Source organism: Arvicanthis niloticus, chromosome 11, assembly GCF_011762505.2.
Source record: "Arvicanthis niloticus isolate mArvNil1 chromosome 11, mArvNil1.pat.X, whole genome shotgun sequence".
Taxonomy (NCBI): Eukaryota; Metazoa; Chordata; class Mammalia; order Rodentia; family Muridae; genus Arvicanthis; species Arvicanthis niloticus.
In genome coordinates this window covers 59,308,783-59,328,643 of record NC_047668.1, presented here as the reverse complement: position 1 = coordinate 59,328,643, position 19,861 = coordinate 59,308,783, and the positions used below count along the sequence as shown (strand labels likewise).

Below are 19,861 nucleotides of genomic sequence, written 5' to 3'. Positions count from 1 at the left end.
AACATTCCTGTCCTTCCCCCTGGGTGGACCATCTCCTGGCCTTACTTCAATGCCAGCTCAGTTCCTATGGCACTTTGTTGGGCAATTTTTGGGTGTTTTTCTAAAGGCTGGCTTCCCACCCCCCCCCTTTGGTAATAAGCAAATGATAAATTGCTGGTAATAAATCTGTCAGAACTGAGACACTTTCTGCTACATGGTGACATGGAGGCAGCCAGGACAGTGTGTTCAGTAGAACACCAAACCATTGCCTTCTGCATCAAGAGCTATGACCTTGGCCAAGCCAACCTCCTTGTTGAGCCTTTGTTTTTCATCTATAATGGGGACATAATAATATCTGTCCTGCCTACCTTAAAAGGAGGCCAGGGGGATGAAGGTGAGAGGAGGCATTACAAGGGCTTTGAAAGCCTACATCACCACGACAATGCCAGGCATTTATTATCACTATTTTATGGCCTAGCATCTTTCTGACACATCACAGACTGGGGATGGGGGTTGGGGTATGGAGTGTGGCTGGGGGTTTCTTGCTCTGTTTATAGAGATGCAAATAAAAGCCTTTCAAAGGGTGACTGTATAAAAAACAAAGTTATAGAGTGGCACCGACATCTCTGGCCATATCACCATCTATCTCACTGAATTAAAGGTCTGTTTGAATGAAGAGGCCCATTCAGTCAGCTGCTTTGGCACCCAAGCTTGGCCACAAACCAGGCAAAAAAAAACTTGATATCAGACCTGCCTATCCCTCTCTGCCTGAGAGGAGCTTGGCCCCTGCTATAGAAGGAGGTCTGCCCCTCTGCACAGAACAGGCCCTCCCACCAGAGTTCAGGCCACCAGCACAGGGAAGAGACTGGAAAACTGAGACAGACAACAGCAGTGAGAGCTGTGGAGTCAGAAGACCTGGATCTGACTTCCAGCCCTGTCACTTCCAGCTGTGAGACCTCCGACATTCCAGGACTTTCTCTTCGACTTCCGTTAAGAGTTCATGGTTGCTGGACCAGGCAGCTCAGCAGACAGCAGATAATGCTTGAGTCCCAAGCTTCCAGTGTTGTCTTTCTCTATGTATGCATGCACTTATCTGTATGTGTGTATGTCTGTGTGTGTTTGGACATGCATACATGTGTGTAGAGGTCAAAACTCAATTTCAGGTGAGTTCCTCAGTCATTCTACAGTTTCTTGAGACAGTGTCACTCAGTTAACCTGGAGCTCCTCAGTTCGGCTTGGCTGGTTGATCAGCAAGCTCCAGGGATCTACCTGTCTCCACCCTCCTGGTACTATGGTTACAGACACACACTCAGCTTTTTACATGTTGCTGGGGATCTGCACTCCGGTCCTCATACTTACATGGTAAGTTACCAACTGCATCATTTCCCTAGCTCCTCACATCCACTTCCTAACCGCCTCTCTGGTAGAGTTCATGTGGGATTTTAACAAGATCCTCAGGACATTAATATGCATGTTAAACTTCAAAGGCACTGGTATCATATATATTGTGTCTGGGCTGAAAGTCTCTCCTTGGTCTCTGGTGTTCTTTTTGTTTTTCAACTGAATCTCCATGCCTTACCAATCAGCAGATCCTTGGGAGATTAATTTACTATGCTCTCCCCTGCCCAGCATCCTTCCAGGAGACAGCAAAGTTGTTAACAATACTATCCAGGTCTCCCAAGAGCTTCTGGTGATGTCTTCGAAAGGAATGGAAGCCAAGGTCATGGTTATAGACAGTCTTCTGAGGCAGATGCCTCCTAGACTGCATCCAAGATGTTGTCCAGAGCACAGGATTTCTGGTGACACCTACGTGCCCCTAAAGACTCACTTTGTTGAGTGGCTGAAGCATCTTGCTGGGAGCATTAGAATAATAGCTGACTTTATACCTGGTATGCAGTAGGGGCACAATATATAGAGAGAGTCAAATTGCTGAGCAATGGCTACTTGTCTCCTGACCCCTCCCCTTCCTATTGTAGTCCCCTCTTCCTTTCCAAGTGTTTCCTACCCCTATGAGACCCCTTTACCCTTTCCTGCTATTTTCTTTTCCAGTTTCTCTGTAAATCTCTGCGCATGTTTTTCCTAGTCTAGGTAGCACAAAACATTGAGGACTCAACATCGCAGCTTCTGCATAAGCCTGGATGACAGTCACACACAGTACACGGTTCCACACAGAACACCCCTTCTCCAGAGCCTTGAGGGACATCCGAAGCCCTGTAAGTATTGGTGAGAGTGGCTTTCTGTCTGAGTACTGGGTTGCTCAGATGCACAGTAGGGGCAAGCCAGGGCAAGCGCCCTCCTATAGGTGCCAGGCTGCAGAGAGGCCTCCAGCTGCTCAAGATTTAATGCAGCTGCCATGCTGAGCTGTGAGCTCACGCTGCAGCTGGATTACACCAGCTGAGGGTCAAGGGACTTCCCCTTCCTCTGACAGACTCTACTACAGAAGAGAGCTCAGCTCAAACTCAAGAGACAACAAAGGGAACAAGGACAGAAGTGGGGAGGGGACCATCCAAGATCCCTGTCTTAGGAGAGGCAAGACTATCAGAAATGCACTTCAACAGAGAAGAAGAAACCCAAGTTTGGAACTGGAATTCCAGCTCCAGATTATCTAGCATACACAGAACCCTGGGTTTGATCTCCAGGAACAGTGTCGTGTGCCCATAATTATGCTTTCACCTCCCAGATGTGGACAGGAACTGAAGTTCAGGGTCCATCTTTGGCTATATAGGTTGTTTGAAGCCTGCTTAGACTGCTTGAGGCCCAGAGAGAGAGAAAATAGTTACTATCTGTCCCAAACTACTGGCATGGAATGAATGTCCTGCCCATATGCCTGAGCTCACTTTGATTCCAGGCATGAGACCACACTCTATCTGTGATCAATGTTAAGACAAGGCCAGATCCCAGCCTATCCTGTAATTGCGATGGATATCGAAGGACTGGGTTTAGTAGCCAAGCACGGAACTTGATCTCTAGGATGGAATATCTGACATAGATTGTCTCTATTGGGAAAGGAACAAACATTGCCCCTGGCTTTTCAAGTGCAAGGAAAGCTGGATTCCGTCACTTAAGACCCCAACAGCCAGTCTGATATACAAGATGTGTTCACCCCAAAACATGTAGGTTTTCAAAATAAGAGAGGCCCTCCAGCCTGGGCAGTATGAGCAGCCAGGCATGGGATGGAGAGTAAGAAACAGGACCAGTGACTCCAGATCCCAGCCTCCTCAGGGATATATGGTCAGCATCAACCCCACACCTTAATGGAAGGATTCTCTTAATGCAGGATGCAGCCCATTCTACAGACAAACAGGCCTAGCAAAGCCAAAAGACACTTTCACAAAATACCCAAGTTCACATCTCAAACCCATGGAGTCTGATTCCAAATGCTTTCCTCTGTAACCTATGTTGCAGGGAGACAACAAAGGTCTAGAAGCTTCCCTTGGGGCAGTGAGGGCAGGGATGTAGATGCAGAAAAAACAGGTTTGTAATTAAAGCTTGGAAAACCCATGACGTCCCTGGAAACTGGGGCTGAGGATTCTGTGTATTTGATGATGATGCAAAGGGGCGGGGCGGAGCGGGGAGGGGAGGGGTGGGGACTCAGACGTGAGGGCCCCGCCTCCTGCAGGCCCAGCTGCTTTTCATCTCCAAAGCCGATCCCTCCAGGTGTGTGCCCTGGAGTTGTCCTTCTAGCCACACCTCTCTTGCATCAGACACTCATATGCCCACCAACCTTTTCATGACATCCCTGGTCATCGTCCTCCCTCCTGAAGTGCTCCTTTCTCTGGGTACAACCTGCCTGGCCCCTCATTGAAGTCTCGCCATGCCCTGCCCAGATCCTGCTGAGACAGACTTCTGGGTGGCTGCCTACCTATCCATACTTGCCCCATACCAATGCCAAAGATGTCTCCTGTGTCCCACAACCAAGCCCTGAGGACCCACATTCATCAAGCTGATTGAGACATAATGATTTGGCCACCCCAAGAATCCAGCTCCGTGAAGAGTCTTCCCTCCTCCCCACAACCTCCCACCCTTTTTCTTGGCCTCACCTCTACTGCTACCAATACCTTCTAGCCTAATTTGTGTTAGTCTGCCTTCTCACTGATGACAAACTGAACAAGATGAGGATGCAGAAGACTGATGTACTGTTTAGTATACAAAACCAGACATGTACAATAGAACTTTTTCTGCCTGGCACAACAAACCAAGAACTTAACTGTCACACCGGACAATTCATGACTTCTCAGCAGGAATGTCATACATGATATATGATTTCACTGAGACACACCTGCAGGTGCTCCCTGACGAAATGGTTATCTCAATCTACTCACCAGAATGACTACACATTGTAGGAAAGAGTTTTGAAAAAGAAGCCCAAAAGCCCCTTCAAGTGCTTGGGGGCATCATGTCTACCTGCACCCTTCTGGAAGAGATGCTGCCTCACACAGCCATGGCACACTACCAGTAGGAGACAAGACAAGGAGTACAAGGAGGGGCCCAACTAACTGTAAGCAAGAGAAAACTCAAATCATCCATCTCCCATGCCAACTCGTGCAAGATTGCCAAGAAGGCCTCTGCTCAGTACCAGTCAGGAACCAATGCTTCACAGACAGCAGGATGGCCTGGGATAGCAGGGTACCCTGAGCCAGGGTAGAACAGAGACAACTGACCAGGAGACCAAAATGCACTCTGTCCTTGCCTACATGTTAGCCACAGATAGGCCTCGCAGAGCCTACCTATCTCTGCTTCTGGCTATATGTCCCTTTTCAGCATCTCCCTATGGAGCCCTTACCTCATGTCCCTTGCTGTCCATGATTCCTTCTTCCAAATGTATTTCCCCCTCCCAGAAAGCAGCACATAGCAAGAGAAGGCCTCCATGGCCTGCCACTCCAACACGTCAATATGCCAAGACACTTGGGAGGCTCTACAGTCTCTACTCAGCCCTTGCAGCAGCCTAGCTTCCCGCCCTTTTTAACTACCACCTGGGCCCCTCCTGGAGTAGCCTGGGAAGCTTTTAAAAACCCAGGTGGCTAGGATCTATATAACTCAGTTCTTGAGGAAAGCTAAAGATTCCTGTTACAAACAGGTGTTGGTACCAATGCTACTGAGTGGGGACCAACTTAGGAAAACCACCAAGCAGGAGGATGCCTGAGGGGGCTTTGAACATAACTTTGGAGTAACTCTATTGCACCTGCCAATGCCTTATCACCTTACAAAGCTTAATTCCCATGGCCACAGAAAGGAAACAGACAAAAAAATACATTAAAAGGTCTACTATCTATCAAATAAATACAAGACCTAAGAGGCTAGAGAGATGGCTCAGAGGTTAAGAGCACTGGTGCTCTCTCAGGGTACCAGAGTTCAATTCCCAGCACCCACATAGTGACTCACAAACTTCTGTGAGTCCAGTTCCAGGCGGTCTAACCCCTCCTCTTCTAACTTCTAACTGGAGGCAGTGCACACACACGGTACACAGACAGATATACTTGCAGACAAAATGCTCATGGACATAAAAAAAAAAACAAACAAACAAAAAAAAAAAAAAAAACAAATGAGGGCAAGACCTGTGCAGAGCCTTGACCGTCACAGAGTCCTGCAGTTTCCGTTTTGAGGCAGTCCAAAATTGAATGAGACCCTTTATGGCACTTCAATAACTCATCCTGTAGGACATGGTCAGGTCCTTGGCTTCCTGGGTATGAACCTGATGGGACTGCCCTGCCTAGAGAAGGCATGTCTGCAAGTTCCTCCTTGAGCCTCTTCTAAGTTTCTATTTCCTCCCAATGCCTCCTTCCACAAAGCCAACACAGCCTCTTGCTCCAGAGACAAAGCCTGCTGTGGCTCTCATCCTCCTAGGAAGATGCTGGGCTTGGAGGGAAGGCACACAGATGTGAACTTGCTGGTCATCAGCTAGAGATGTGATGCCAACAAGACCCTCAACATCACTCAGTCTGATGCCTCTTTTGTCAAAGAAAAATACAAGGCAAAACCCAGACAAACTCCATTGTCACAAATTATATAATGGCTGTGTATGGAGGAATTGGTTTTTTATTACAGTTGCTGTTATTTTCCCCCTGTAGGACAAAACTGTTTTTCCAAGAGCAGCTTCTCTTGATGGGACAAACGACTGTTCGCATAATGAGCTGTGCATGCTCCAGAGTCCTCTCCTTGGTGGTAGCTATGTACTGACCTTCACTGCTAAACTCACCCACTCTCTCCTTTCACTGCTAAACCTGCAGCCCCTCCCTTTTTCAGACAATAGCTAAAACCCTAAGCCTGCTTGCCCTCACTCTCTTAACATTCTCTCTCTCTCTCTCTCTCTCTCTCTCTCTCTCTCTCTCTCTCTCCTCTTCTCTCTCTCTCTCTCTCTCTCTCCTCTCTGTGTATGTATGTGTGTCTGTCTCTGTCTCTATGTATATGTATCTGTGTCTTTGTGTCTCTATGTCTCTGTCACTGTCTCTATGTGTGTTTGTGTGTCTGTCTGTCTCTCTGTGTATGTCTGTCTTTGTGTATCTCTGTCTCTCTCTCTCACTCGCTCTCTGTGCCTCTGTGTTCTCTCTCCCCCATCTCTCTCTCTCACACACACACCCATACCTGGCAGCTGCTTGCTGGCTTCCATTGCTCAGCCTGCCTGCTTCCTCGGCCTCTAATTCAAAAGCCTGACTTTCTCTCTTTCTCTAATCCAGCTTCATCCTCCTGGCAGCTGCCAAAATCTCCAGCTTGCCTGCTCAAGTTTAAACCCATATACAAGGAAGGGGTAGGGGAAGCCACAGGAACACAGCCTGAGTCCTCTCCTTCATCTCAGTTTTTTTTCACAAGGCATCTGTCTGTCAAACCTAGTGGAGCCCCTTCTTGCCAGGCACATCAAATACCACAGGCCACAGATGAAGGTACAGACAAGATGGGCAGCCCTCAAGAGCTGTCAGTGCAGTTGAGTGACAGTGACAGAGGATCCCTCAGTGGCTGTGTCCTATCATTGGAGAGTTCACCAAGGACACAGTAAGCCAGAGGGAGGCCTGCAGCAGAGAAGGCTGGAACCCATCTTCTATTCTCCCTTCTTCCTTAGTGACAGAGTTCCCAACTTTTCATGTTATGGATCCGCCTAGAATGCCGACCGAATGGCGGTTGGCACAAGGCCTTTCCTACCTCCTCTTCTATTCTGCTGCCTGGAATTAAGCTGGGGCTCCAACTGCATTTCTTGTGTTTGTGTGTTTGTGACTCTGTGTGTGTGCCTGTGGGTGTGTAAGGGCGGTATACATAGGGGCACATGTGTCGGGTGTGCACGGCGTATAGAGGTCAGATGACAACTGTAGACTTGGTTCTCCCCTCTATGTGTGTTCCAGTGATCAAATCCAGGTCAGCAGGCAAGCCCTCCAACTGCGTTTTAAACCATGAGAGCAGCGAGTATCTGGAGACAACAAATCAGGGAACTTGAAGAGGTCTGGATCCGTAGCAGCTGTTGAGGTTCTGCACCAATCCCAGGCTAGCTCCAGAATTCATTAACATAAGAGCAAACTTGAATGTTATTTTAAAAGTTCATTATTTTCTGGTTACTGACACATGTGCTGATCACAATCTCAGCCACTTCAAAGCTGGACTGTGAGTGGCCTGAGGTCTTTGAACTCATTATGTAAGAAATAAGAAACAAGAAACAGTTTATAAGCTGTGGTGTAACTTGATGTCGAGAGAGAAATGAAGAATGGAAAAGGCCCAGGATTAAAAGAGATGTTGGGAGCATATTTCCACTGACAGAAAGGAAGGCCCCTAAGGGCGCCATGTTACTTTTCTAGTTAGAACCAAATATATGACAAGAAGCAATTTGGCAGGGAGGGACATATTGTTGTCTAAGGGCTGAAGGCAGGAAGAGCCTGGTGACAGGAGCAGCCCCAGCTGTGGTGGTAAGAGACTGCCTGCTCACATCTGCTCACAACTGGGTGAATCCGGGAACAGGGAAAGGAGGATGCTGGTACTTATCTTACTTTCTCCTTCCTCCCTTTTGATGCCATCTAGGACTCCAGCACCTGGGATGGTGCCACCCACGCTGGCCTTCACAGATCTCAGGAAACACCCTCACAGGCACACCCAGAATCAACTCCTAAGTGGTTTCAAAGCCAGTCGAGCTGGCAGTGAAAATGGACCCTTAGAGGTGGCATGCATGGCTTTAGATTTGTGAACTTTGAAGCAATTGGAATATGTTCATTTTTTAAAAAAATTTTATGTGCATTGGTGTTTTGCCTGCATGCATGTCTGTGTGAGGGTGTCAAATCCCCTGGAACTGTAGTCACAGACAGTTGTGAGCTGCCATTTGAGTGGTCCTCTGGAAGAGCAGCTAATGCCCTTAACCACTAAGCCATTTCTCTAGCCCTACATTCATGTTTTAAAAGTGGCAGTTCTGTGTGTGCAAAATGGAAGATGCAGAAGCAAGCAGTAAGAGAAAAGCAAATCCTGGAGCTCTAGGTTTGGATCCATTCATGTACAGATAATCATGAGTCTGCTCCAGCATGCATAAACCTTTCTGGGTCTCTACTAAGTGAAATAGCCAGCCGCAAAAGCGAAAAGACGGTTTCAACACATGTGAAGTCCCTGTAAGCCAAATTCACAGGAACAGAGAGTAGATTTATGGTGGCCGGGATGATGGGAAGAAGGGGTGGGAGTTACCTAAGAGGACACTTTCAGTTTCATAAGATGAATGACAGTGGTGGTGATGTCAGAACAATCTAGAAGTGCCCAATACCACTGAGCATTCATTCAAAACTGCTGAGACAGTAAGAAATACAAACATACGAAAACTGCATGAATGAATAGACTTTTAGTGGCTTAAAAAGTAGTAACAGCTAAATCCCCCTAGTGTACGCGAGGGGTCAAATGAAGCAGAAGCACTCACATATAAGGGACAGAAGACGTCAATGCAAAGAAGAGGGGGGTCAGCAGGTCACGGGAGGAGGCTGAGAGAAAGGAAAACCAATAAGGGAGAGAATGGATGACGTGGTTGATCCTGCTCTTAGAAAAGAGTGGTGCCAGCCTGGGACCATGGAAAGACACTCCAGCACCCCAGCCAAGGCGCCTTGCTAGCAAGAGCCTTGGGTCAGCCAGAGCACGAGGCTGAAAGCACAGTTGATGCCCGTCGAAACTGGAGAAAGTTAGGCAAAGCAAAGTCCTATGCCATAGTACCAGGTCTACATAAAGGAAGGCCTGGGCAGCTCTTCCTTCTGCATCACTCCCAAGGTCAGGGGCTGTTGCATGAATAACAACATAAACCAGCTCAGAAGGGAATGCATTCACTAAGACAAGCTGGGTTTACTAGAGAGAGGCTGAAAGGACAAGGTGTCCCCTAAAGACAGGTGTGTGCTTTCTCCCTAAGGGAGACTGTAGTGAAGTAAAGAGATCCAGGTCAAAAGTAAGGTAGAGTTCCAATTCTAGGTTGGCAGAAGAATATGGTCACCATAAAGGTGGCTCCAGCCAAGTGGGGTGGCTCACACCTGTAATCCCAGAACTCTGGAGGCGAAGGCAGGAGGATCAAGACTTTATGATCATTCACAAGCCTCTGTCTAAAACTAAACAGATAAGAGAAGGTGGCTTCAGAATGTAAGAGCTCACTTGAACAGGAAATGAGAGACAGCAATGACCAGGAGAGGGCACCTGGAAGACCCTGGACAACATCCAGGGAAGACTAACACTGTGGTTTGGATGTCCCCTACAAGGTGCAGGCTGACACTGACCTGTAAGAGCGGGATCTTTAAGACGTGGTTAGACCATGATGGTGCTCCCTCCTGAGGGGGCTGTTCTAGAGGCAGTGGGTTAATAATCACGGAGTGGGAGCTGAGTAAAACAAGGTGGGTGTGTCTCATGTTCCTCTTGCTTGCTCTTCAGTCATGTGACAGAGCAATTCGAAGAAAGGCCTTTACCAAATCCTGGAGCCATACTTCCAGACCTCCCACTCTCCCAAACCTTATGAGCCAATTAAGCTTTTATTGCTTAGAAATGACCAAGAAGACTACCTCCTGAATGGCCAGCTGGGCTATGCTAGGGTTTATGGTCACCGTAATAGCCAGCGCTTTTCAGTAAAGTTATTCTATTGCTGGCCTGTTTCCTATAATTCTACATTGCTGGGTTGTAAGAGTAAGGGAGTGGCCACAGCGTGAACTGAAGGTCAGTGGTCAAAGAAGGAAAGCAGGGAAGTCAGCAGCTTGCAAAGCAGCAAGCCACTGAGGAAGGGGGAATTTTAAGCAGGCGTGGAGAGTGATGCTCCATGCAGGTGCAGACAGAGCACCACACAAAGGCAGTGTATCTGCAGGGCTCTGATCCTACTCATCACAGATGGGATGTTTCTGGAAACTTCCCAGTCAGTGTTTGTGAAGGAATGGGTCTCTCCTTAAAATTGGCACAAAGGTGACTTCTGGACTAGCAACAACCCGGACCAGGAACTGAGGAATGTGGCAGAAGGGTTGTAAATGAGGAGTGAGTGACAAAATTCAGACAGAGTATCTGGAGTGCCAAAGTGGGGATACGTGCTATTTACCTTCTCCTGCCTAACAAATCGCTCAAACCTTGACTGTGTGTCACCTCCTGGTTCTGTGAGGGATTCCAGATGCCTGCAACTGAGTGATCCCAGCTCAGAGCTTTTCCCAAGACCACAGTCATTGAGAGAGTTCATAAGAGATAGAGGATCTGGTTCCAAGCTTGTCATAGGGACCCTGGGAAGCCCCTATTCCCCCCAGGCTCCTGGGATGAGGGTGTCTCTAGACAGCTACTCACAACATGGCAGTTTTCTTCTCCCAACATGTGGAATTCAAGAAAAAGAGAGGCAGGGAGCAGAGGGAAGAAGGAAACACAATACAGAAGCCTATTTTACCCTACTATCCAGAGATACCCTATACCCTTTGCTGGATTCTATTTATTGGCATTACTGAGTAAGAATTAATGGGGGTCTGTTAGGAGCCATGCTGCGTTTGCTGAAGTAGCTATACGCTCGCCATTAGAAGATGGCGCTGGCTTCCTGTTCCTGGTTCTTCTTGGCCTTGGTGTCTGCAGCTGTGCGCACGCATAGGTGCAAATTCTCCCGCTGATAGTACTATCAGTGGATATGTAAATGAGACCCCAGTCTATAAGCCAATGAGGACAGATCATGTCTCTTTGATAGTATATAAGTCAGTACATTCTGGGGCTTGAGGTCCTTCCTTTGTTCTCCATCTTACATCCTTCTAACTAAAAGAGCTGTAACAATAAAAGACGCTGTCAGAAGAATCTTGAATGTGGCGTGCTCCTTATCGGCGAGGTAGCGTGTCACAGGGGTCACTTCAGGCTGCCTAGGAGGAGATAAAGACTTGGCCTTCCTTTTAAAAAGATGTTGTCTATATTTATTCATGTGCATCTGTGCACTTGTGTGTAGGTGTTTACAGAGGCCAGAAGAGGATGTCGGATCCCCTAGAGATGCAGTTATGTAGGTGATTGTGTGCTGACCAACATGGACATTGAAGGACTGAACTCCTGTCCTCTAAAAGATTAAGAGACACTAAACTGCCAAGCTATCTCTCCAGCTCCTCAACTATTCTTGAAGAGGCAAAAATCTTTCTCTTATCCTACAAATAAAGTATTCCAGACACAAAGGAAGAATTCAGGAAAAGTTCTAAACTTGCTTTACACAGGACCCAAGGTATGCTCAGGTAGCGGCACGATGGCTGAATTCAGCAGATGGCACTGGCTTGTCCCTTGGGGACGGCCTGGCCCTCTGTTTCACAAAGCTTTGGCTTTGCTGCCCCAAGTGAGTTTTCTGAGGCTTCCTTAGTATGAGTGCCTAAATACCAACAAAAATTTATCTAGAATGCACAGCCCACTTAGGGATGTAAAGAAGCATCAGAGGAAAATACAGTATGGTGGTTTGAATAGGAATGGCTCCATAGGCCTGTATATTCAAATGTTTAGTCACTAAGGAGTTAGTTACCAACTGTGTAAAAAGGATTAGGAGGTGTGCCCTTGTTGGAGGAAGTGTGTCACTAGGGGGTGGGCTTTGAGATTCCGAAAGCTTACATCAGGCCCAGTCTGTCTCTGTCTCTGTCTCTGTCTCTCTGTTTCTGTCTGTCTCTCTCTCTCCTTGTGTGTGTGTGTGTGTGTCCGTCTGTCTGTCTATCTGTCTGTCAGTCTGTCTCTGTATGTGTCTCTCTATGCTATATGTGCTTCCATGCTCCCCACCATGGTGATAATAGACTAACCCTCTACAAAACTGCTAAGGAGGTCCCGAATTAAATGCTTTCTTTTATAAGAGCTGCCTTAGACATAGTGTCTTTCTTACAGTAAACAAGGACTAAGACAAACAGCCTCCAAGACTGGCTCTGCCTCTACCTTCTATGGAAATAGATGCTGTTATGTAGAAGTAGAGAGGTAAGGACACTCCCAGACCAGCCAGTGGCAGGATGACCTGTTTCCAATAGCAAGGCTGGACAAACGCTGAACAAAGCACTGGGCTTAAAGCTTCCAGCTACTGCTAGATACACAAGTCATGTGCGGAAGATTGCTCCCATGCCTACCATGATACGGCCATCAAGACATCTGTCCCTTCCAAACTTGTGGAGCAGAGAGAAGCAGAAAGCCAGATGAAGAGCATTTCGACATGGAATGAGCTATCAGACTACAGCCAGGGCCTCTGGATTCTATTAGAGGCTCCTGGAATTTCTGAACCACTCCTAAGTTGATTCAACTTTATAAATATTTATCAAAGGCCTGTTAGGATGATGGATCAGCGACAGGCCATGGACTGCCGCTAATGAAGTGCACCAGGAAAATAGAGAACTAGAATAGGTGTATCAAGCTGGCAAGCATTAGAGCAGGAAGTTGCCCATTGCAGGTGAAGGGCAGTTCATCCGGGAAGGAGATGTATAGTTACTGTGGGCACAAATGTCAGAGCCAGGGGCAAATACTGGCATGAAATCATGCTCTTAGAGTTTAGAATCAAACACCTGAAATTGGACACTCTTAAAACTGAGAATCAAACACATGAATCAAATACAAAGCACATGCCTATAATCCCAGAACTCTGGAGGCAGAAGCAGGAGAATCAGATCAGAGATAATTACACAGAAAGTTCTGGGTCAGCCTGGGCTATATGATACCTTGTCTGAAATAAGACATCTAAATAAAAAGACCTGGAATTTTAGATTCAAAGCTGAATCTAAATTTCTACGAATAGAAAAACTATGCCCAGCCCTGACCAAGACAGAGGCTAGACCATGCAACACCCAGAAGTGGAGGTAACACTGCCTTTACTAAGTAAGCACTATCCCCAATATCTAGATGGTCAATTCAGATGCTCGAGCCAGCAGGAGAACATGGGTCTGTCTGTGTAGAGCAATGGTTCTCAATGTTAACAATACAACCTTTTAATGCAGTTCCTCATGTTGTAGTGATTCCCAACCATAAGGTTATTTTCATTGTTACTTCATAGCTACAACTTTGCTACTATTATAGATCATAATGTAAATATCTATGTTTTTCGATGGCATCTGTGAAAGGGTCATTTCCCATGATCATGACCCCGTGATCATGTTGAGAAGTGATGTCCTAGCATGAGCTATGAATCAATATCTGGAGTCCAAGGAGGGCCACAGGAAACAGAGGGAATAGTTTTAGGAATAGATGCTGAGAGAGTCAGCTCAAGATCCCAAACAGGTGGTTCTAGGACTAATCACATAACTAATAATTCTAAGACTCATTATTGTAAATAACCTTCCTACTTCTGTTAGCTGAGACCTGAACTCTGCTTGTCTTGTTTATTAGCTATAGCCTGGTCTAGCATAGGACCTGATTTAAAAATATAAATGAGTGCTTGGTTATATGTTGAGGGATCAGTGCTCCCAAAGAACAGTGAGAATCTGCATAGAATAGAGGACAACGTAAAACAAGATCAATCCAGATGTAGCTTTGTTTTGTTTTATTCTCCCAAGCTTTAGGGTATCCACGGGAGCCAATGAAGCCCAGCTTTAATCAAGTTCAAAGCAACTGATATGACGTCAGCTTTGTAGGTAAGCACCATGCCAGCAAGTTCAGTGTGAAACTTGAATATTCCCTCCATCCATAACTAGGTGGGGTGGCCTTGAGCAAGGGATGCCAACTGTACTAGAAGCCATGTCTGTGCACTGTGGACATCTGAGCCGTCGGGAGCTGTTTTCTCTGATGGTCTGTGATTCACTGATGCTGCTTTGTTTTAAAGAGAACTCAGATTAGGATTGAGCACCATGAAGCTCCACAGCGGTGCAGCAGCTTCTAAGGAGAATTGGAGTGGGCCTCAAAGAATGCTGTGCACACACGCTGTTTCCATGGAGTCGGCTCTTCTAGAACTCCGTGTCTGTGGAGGAAGCTGCAGCATATTTCCTGTGGGCAGTTGCTTCTGTTTCCTCACCCTCTGGGGAAGAGACAGCATGATAAAGTTGAAAGCTCGTTGGGTTTAAAAAGGACAAGACTGGGACTCTGGTCCCAAACCAGGTGTGTGTACTTGATCATTCACTATTGTGAATACTGTCTGTGTTCTTGCTCACTTACTAGTGGCTTGTCTGCCGTGGTCACTTCACTGGGAACCATCAAGAGAAAAAAAAAAAAAAAAAAAAGGCCTCTTCCCAATGAAGAGCTGAACTGAGTAATGTGAGCAGGGTTGGGAGAATTCAGTCAAAATGGCTGGCGGGACAGGGAAAATTCGGGGAGGAAGTAGGCCATGCTTTAAAGGTGAATTCATCTGATGCTCTGTTGTTATGACAAATACCTGATAAAAAGAACTGAAAGGACATAAGGATTATTTTACTTTACGGTTCTAGAGATTCCAGTCTATAGCTCTTGGCATCATGGCAGCCATGTGGAAGAGTAGGCTGTTCACCCAGTGGTGGACAAAAAGCAGGGAGCAAAGAAGGGACTGGATGGAGATCAGTTGTAACCTTGAAAGCACACATCAGTGATCTACTTCCTCCAACACTAGGTCCCACCTCCTAAGTTTCCAGAACCCCCCAAAACAATGCCACCAGGGAGCTAAGCACTGAACACACCATCCTGTGTTTGTTTCATACTCAAACCTCAGCAGGAAATGTGAAGGACTTGTTAAAGGTGTGTGAATTTTATCAAATGAAACTTAAGTTGGACGTTGCTAGTCTGTCTGGTCAAAAGCAGTACGGCAGAGTTGTCAAAACAATAAAACCAGAGGGTAACAGTTCCAACTCTGTACCCAACATTCACCTCTGAGTCTGTTTTACATATCTATAAAACATATATGATCTCTTTGCCACACCCACTTGCCAGAGCTGTCACAAGACAACCTTGGTCAACCAAATGTGATGAAATAATCCCCCAGAGACATGTGATTAAAAACAGTCCACTGCAAAGGCCCACAGAAACTAGGTGTCTTGGTTTGTTTCCTGTTGCTAAAACACAACACCTGAGACTAGGTAGCTTATAAGGCTAAGAAGTCTATTCTTGCTTTCGCTTCTGAGAACTAATAAGTTCAAGAACATGGTATTCAACATCTGATGGCTTCAAGGCAGCAGAAAGAAGGGAAATGTCCATCTGTAAAAGACACTGAACAAAAGGGGCAGCCTTGCTTCGTGACAACCCACTTCCAAGGAAAGTAACCCAATCTCATGAGTGAGTTATTACTCCCTCTTGGTGGCCTCCTCATCTCTTGGTGGTCCCACATTCTAACATGGCCACAACGACAATCAGGATTTAGCATGTATTTCAGAAAGGACCAACCATATTCAAACCATAGCATCAGCTGCAGTCCTTCTAGGTCTCTTAGCAATTGATCCTGCTAAGTCTGTGAGGCACAACCCAGCCTGCAGCTAAAGCCCTAAAAGTACTTGAAATAGAAAAAACGTCTTCATAAGCTGACTTGTGGGCAACTCCAAGGCTTTGTCTTTGTCTTTGTTCCCAAAGCATCCCTCTCCTCCTCAGTTCCATGTCACTTCTATGAGACTCCCTCCATAATGCTGAGAGTTTTGTGTAAAGGTGGCCAGGCACCAGGCAAGTCTGGGCTGGAGTCCAGCTCAAATTCCATCCAAGGCTTGTGACTACCTAGAGAAAGTATGCTTTTCTCTGCTCCTGAGGGTGGCCTGCTGTGCTAGCTAGCACATCCCTCACCTGGAGGTCAGAAAACAAGTTACCAGTGTTGAGGTAAACAAATGTTTCCTGGAATAGAAAGGTCACCCTGTCTGCCATTAGTTTATGGAACCTGGCTCTGGAATGTGTGTGTGTGTGTGTGTGTGTGTGTGTGTGTGTGTGTGTGTGTGTGTGTAAGAGAGAGACAGAAAGTCAGAGAGACAGAGACAGAAAGAGACAAACAGCAAGACAGAGTAAGAGAGACACACACAGAGACAAAGAGAATATATATGCACGGGCACATGTATACATGTTCAGTGGATGTATATAAATATGTTCATTCATGTTTTTGCATGTGTAAACCTTAGGGGAGTCCTTAAGGACAGGGAAGGCTGATACCGTAAGAGGGTGGAGTTCAGCCCAGCCTAGGAGCCAGGTGATATGGTTGACACTGGACAAGAGGCCAGGAACAGCAAGGCCACCATGCAGGTTCTAGGGAAGAAGTCTTAATTGTACCGTGACAGCACACAGGCTGGCCTCACAATCCTGCTGAAAGTCAGCCCTCCAACGTAGACAGCAGGAGAGGGATTGTAGCATACAGTGCTTGGTGAGGAGACACCAGACTCTATGCTGAAGTTTGCCATCACCTGATGCACTTGCCACAGCAGGTCCCACCCTCCTCCTCTTGGCAGCACAGTCAGAACCCTGAGCATTGAGGGGTGGCTTCAGCCAACCATGAACTTACAGTCACAGTCATCTCAAGGTCATCGTGGAGTGTGTCCACGTGGACCTGTGTGATTCCTGAAACTCTTCCTGTTGCTCTGAATGAGAAGCCTCATTGTTTGAAGCTTGAGAAGCTGGGAACCGGCTTGGCAAAACAATAAATAGAGATGGTAGACTGTGCCTATTGTGGGAAGAAAGGGAAGTTTGCCTGCAGGGAGGACAGCACCAGAGCTCTGGGTACAGCTTCCTATAACCTTGGCAATTTAGGCTATAACACCAAGGACATAGTCACTACAGCAAGAGGGAGGGACTGATGGCCAAGCAGCTTCCAGCCTCTAGACCAGCAATAGGACCAAAGAAGAGCAGCATCCCAGCCTTCCCCACGGACTCTGGTGATTTGATCCCAGCCTTCCCCACGGACTCTGTGGTGATTTGAATATGCTTGGCCTAGGGAGTGGTACTATTTGGAGGTGTGGTCTTGTTGGAGTAGGTGTGCCACTGTGGGTGTGGGATTTAAGACCCTAGTCCTAGCTGCCTGGAAGCCAGTCTTCTCCTAGCAGCCTTTAAATACAGATGTAGAACTCTTAGCTCCTCCTGCACCATGCTGGCCTGGATGCTGCCATGTTCCCGCCTTGATAATGCACTGAATCTCCAAACCTGTAAGCCAGCCCCCAATTAAATGTTGTCTTTATAAGAGTTGCCTTGCCGGGCAGTGGTGGAACATGCCTTTAATCCCAGAACTTGGGAGGCAGAGGCAGGAGGATTTCTGAGTTCCAGGCCAGCCTGGTCTACAGAGTGAGTTCCAGGACAGCCAGGGCTACACAGAGAAACCCTGTCTCGAAAAACCAAGAAAAAACAAAAACAACGACAAAAAATAGTTGCCTTGATCATAGTGTCTGTTCATAGCAGCAAAACCCTAACTAAGACAGACTGCATCTTGAGAGCCCAAGAAACTTTAGTGGGAGAAGGAAATGGAAGACACCCATAGACAAGGTACACACACTCCTTAGAGTAAGGTCCTATGGGCTATAGGTCCAGCTGGCTTGGAAGAATCCCAGAATTGAAAACTTAAAGCATTTTCAGATAGGTCAGTTCTGATGTAAAATTGATCTGAAGGTCACACGGGCACCTCTTTCCAAGAATGAATGTTATGTTACCATTTGCAGCCAAGTCCCTTTTTTCATACTGTTATCTATGCTTTTTTACATGTTTGAACACTCAAAGGCTTTTGGGGGAAACATAAAAAGAAAATGAAGAGAAAAAGAATACTTACCTATGCCTTTGTATTCACCAGGTTCCAGTGAGAATCCAATACACAAACACTAAACTGGAATTCCTCTTGGGACTCTCAAATTACGATGATCGAGGCCCTGATAAAGACTCACAGGACTCAGGACAGGAGGATACAGATTAAATCCCATGAACAATGGCCTAACGTCTTTAAGTTAACAGATGTCAATCAATATTCCATTGACTTATCTTGACAAATAGATATTCACAGTGACCCACAAGCCAGAGTGTAACTTAGAATTGTCCTTACTGCCCCGCTCCCCAGAGGATGCCAGCTCCCAGTTCTCATAGTCATCTCTTCCATGCAAGTCCAGATTGAAGGAGGAGTCTGACTCCCAAGGTTCCTGAACGTTAAGACTAAGGTGGAGGGCTCTGGGGAATGTAGTTCCACTGATAGAATGCTTGTCTAACAGACATGAAAACTGGATGTAGTAAAGCCCACTTGTAATCCCAGCATCAAGATGGGGTGGCAGCAGGAACAGAAACTTAAATAATCTTCAGCTGGTGAGCTTGAGGCCAGCCGGGGTTACATGAGACCCTGTCAAAAAAAAAAACAAAAAAAAAAAACAAAAAAAAAAACAAAAAAAAAAAAAACCCTGAGGGAGACCAGCAAGCATTTGGGAACAATGTTTCTCACCCCATTCCCCTCCCTGTTTCCTTAAGTTTCTTTAGAGCTTCCTGGCCCTCACTTGGTGAAAACGTAGCCTCTGAAAACCCAGTTCTTTAGGCCAATTGGCTTATGTTCACCTCTGCTCTGGTAGCTGGCTTTCCCAGTCTTCCCAGATCCTTGATCCTACTTGACTTTGGACAGCTGTGAATTCCCCAGGTCACAATTTGTTCAACAGCTTCCTCAAAGGCTTCTGAGAATCAAAGGAGGTGACACGTAGTCCAAAGTAAGCAGCTGTAATTGGCAAGAGTTGTATTATTTTCCTCCCAAATGAGAGAACAGGAAAAAAAAAAAAAAAAAAAGCCAGTTAGGAGCCACCCTATTGTCTGCCCTGAAGGGTGATGTGCTGTTCTTTCCCTAAGGACAAGGGACTGTGCCTGGCATGCCACACCAGGCTGGGTCCAGCTTGTAGTCATTCAGCTGACCAGCAAACTGGACCACACCCCCAAGGCCTCATCAAATATTGGTGACCTGTATGATGTCTTTGGAACACAATACAATACTCCTCATGAAAGACCTTCTATGGCCCTGTGGCGAGGGGAAGGCTTTTTATAGTCCTTAATCAGCTCTGCATCTGGGAAACTCCGCCACAGGCTCGGGGCGAACCAACCTACTTGGAGAACTTTCCTAAGTCTCCTTCCCCAACACCTTCCTGAAAGAAGAAAAAATGACAATAGACGGAACATGGCTGACAGGTAGGGGCCCTGAGACTGAAGGCGCTCACAGGGTAACTTGAGTGAGGTAAACTCCAGCAAGTATAGCTGAGTGGTAGGATGCTTACCCAGCATGCTTGAGGCTAAAGGCTCAGTCCCAGCTCAGCTGACACTACTCATGGAATAAAGAATACACTGCGTGCCCATGTCCCCACGGGGTATGTGCCAGGATCATACCCAGGACAGGCCCTTATAGCTGTGCCCATTTTCATCAAAGTTTTCATCCTGGAAATTAGAAGTAATTAAAGAATAATCCCTTCTGATTCATCATGCCAAGTAAAGACTGGAGTCCTCTTAGCCCCTGCCAAGCAGTCTCTGACCACTGCTCCCTTCCTGCCCCTCAGCAACCACCTTCCTTTCTTTCTTTGCCCTCTATGGAGGAAAAGATTCAGAAAGTCTCAGCTACTAGGGGAAGGGAGAGAGAGGACAG

At 46.7% G+C, this 19,861-nt stretch overlaps 1 long non-coding RNA gene across 3 annotated transcripts; it reads left to right on the top strand.

The window, feature by feature from the left end:
* The first annotated feature begins 1,213 nt into the window (after positions 1-1,213).
* LOC143443904 (uncharacterized) lies at positions 1,214-18,612 on the top strand. 3 transcript variants are annotated; one of them, XR_013113302.1, is made up of 5 exons: positions 1,214-1,341; positions 2,063-2,192; positions 7,978-8,578; positions 11,357-11,620; positions 13,905-18,612. It is a non-coding gene; the product is annotated as an uncharacterized LOC143443904 (long non-coding RNA). The 3 variants fall into 3 exon arrangements; XR_013113300.1 differs by lacking the exon at positions 11,357-11,620; XR_013113301.1 differs by lacking the exons at positions 7,978-8,578; positions 11,357-11,620.
* Positions 18,613-19,861: the final 1,249 nt, after the last annotated feature.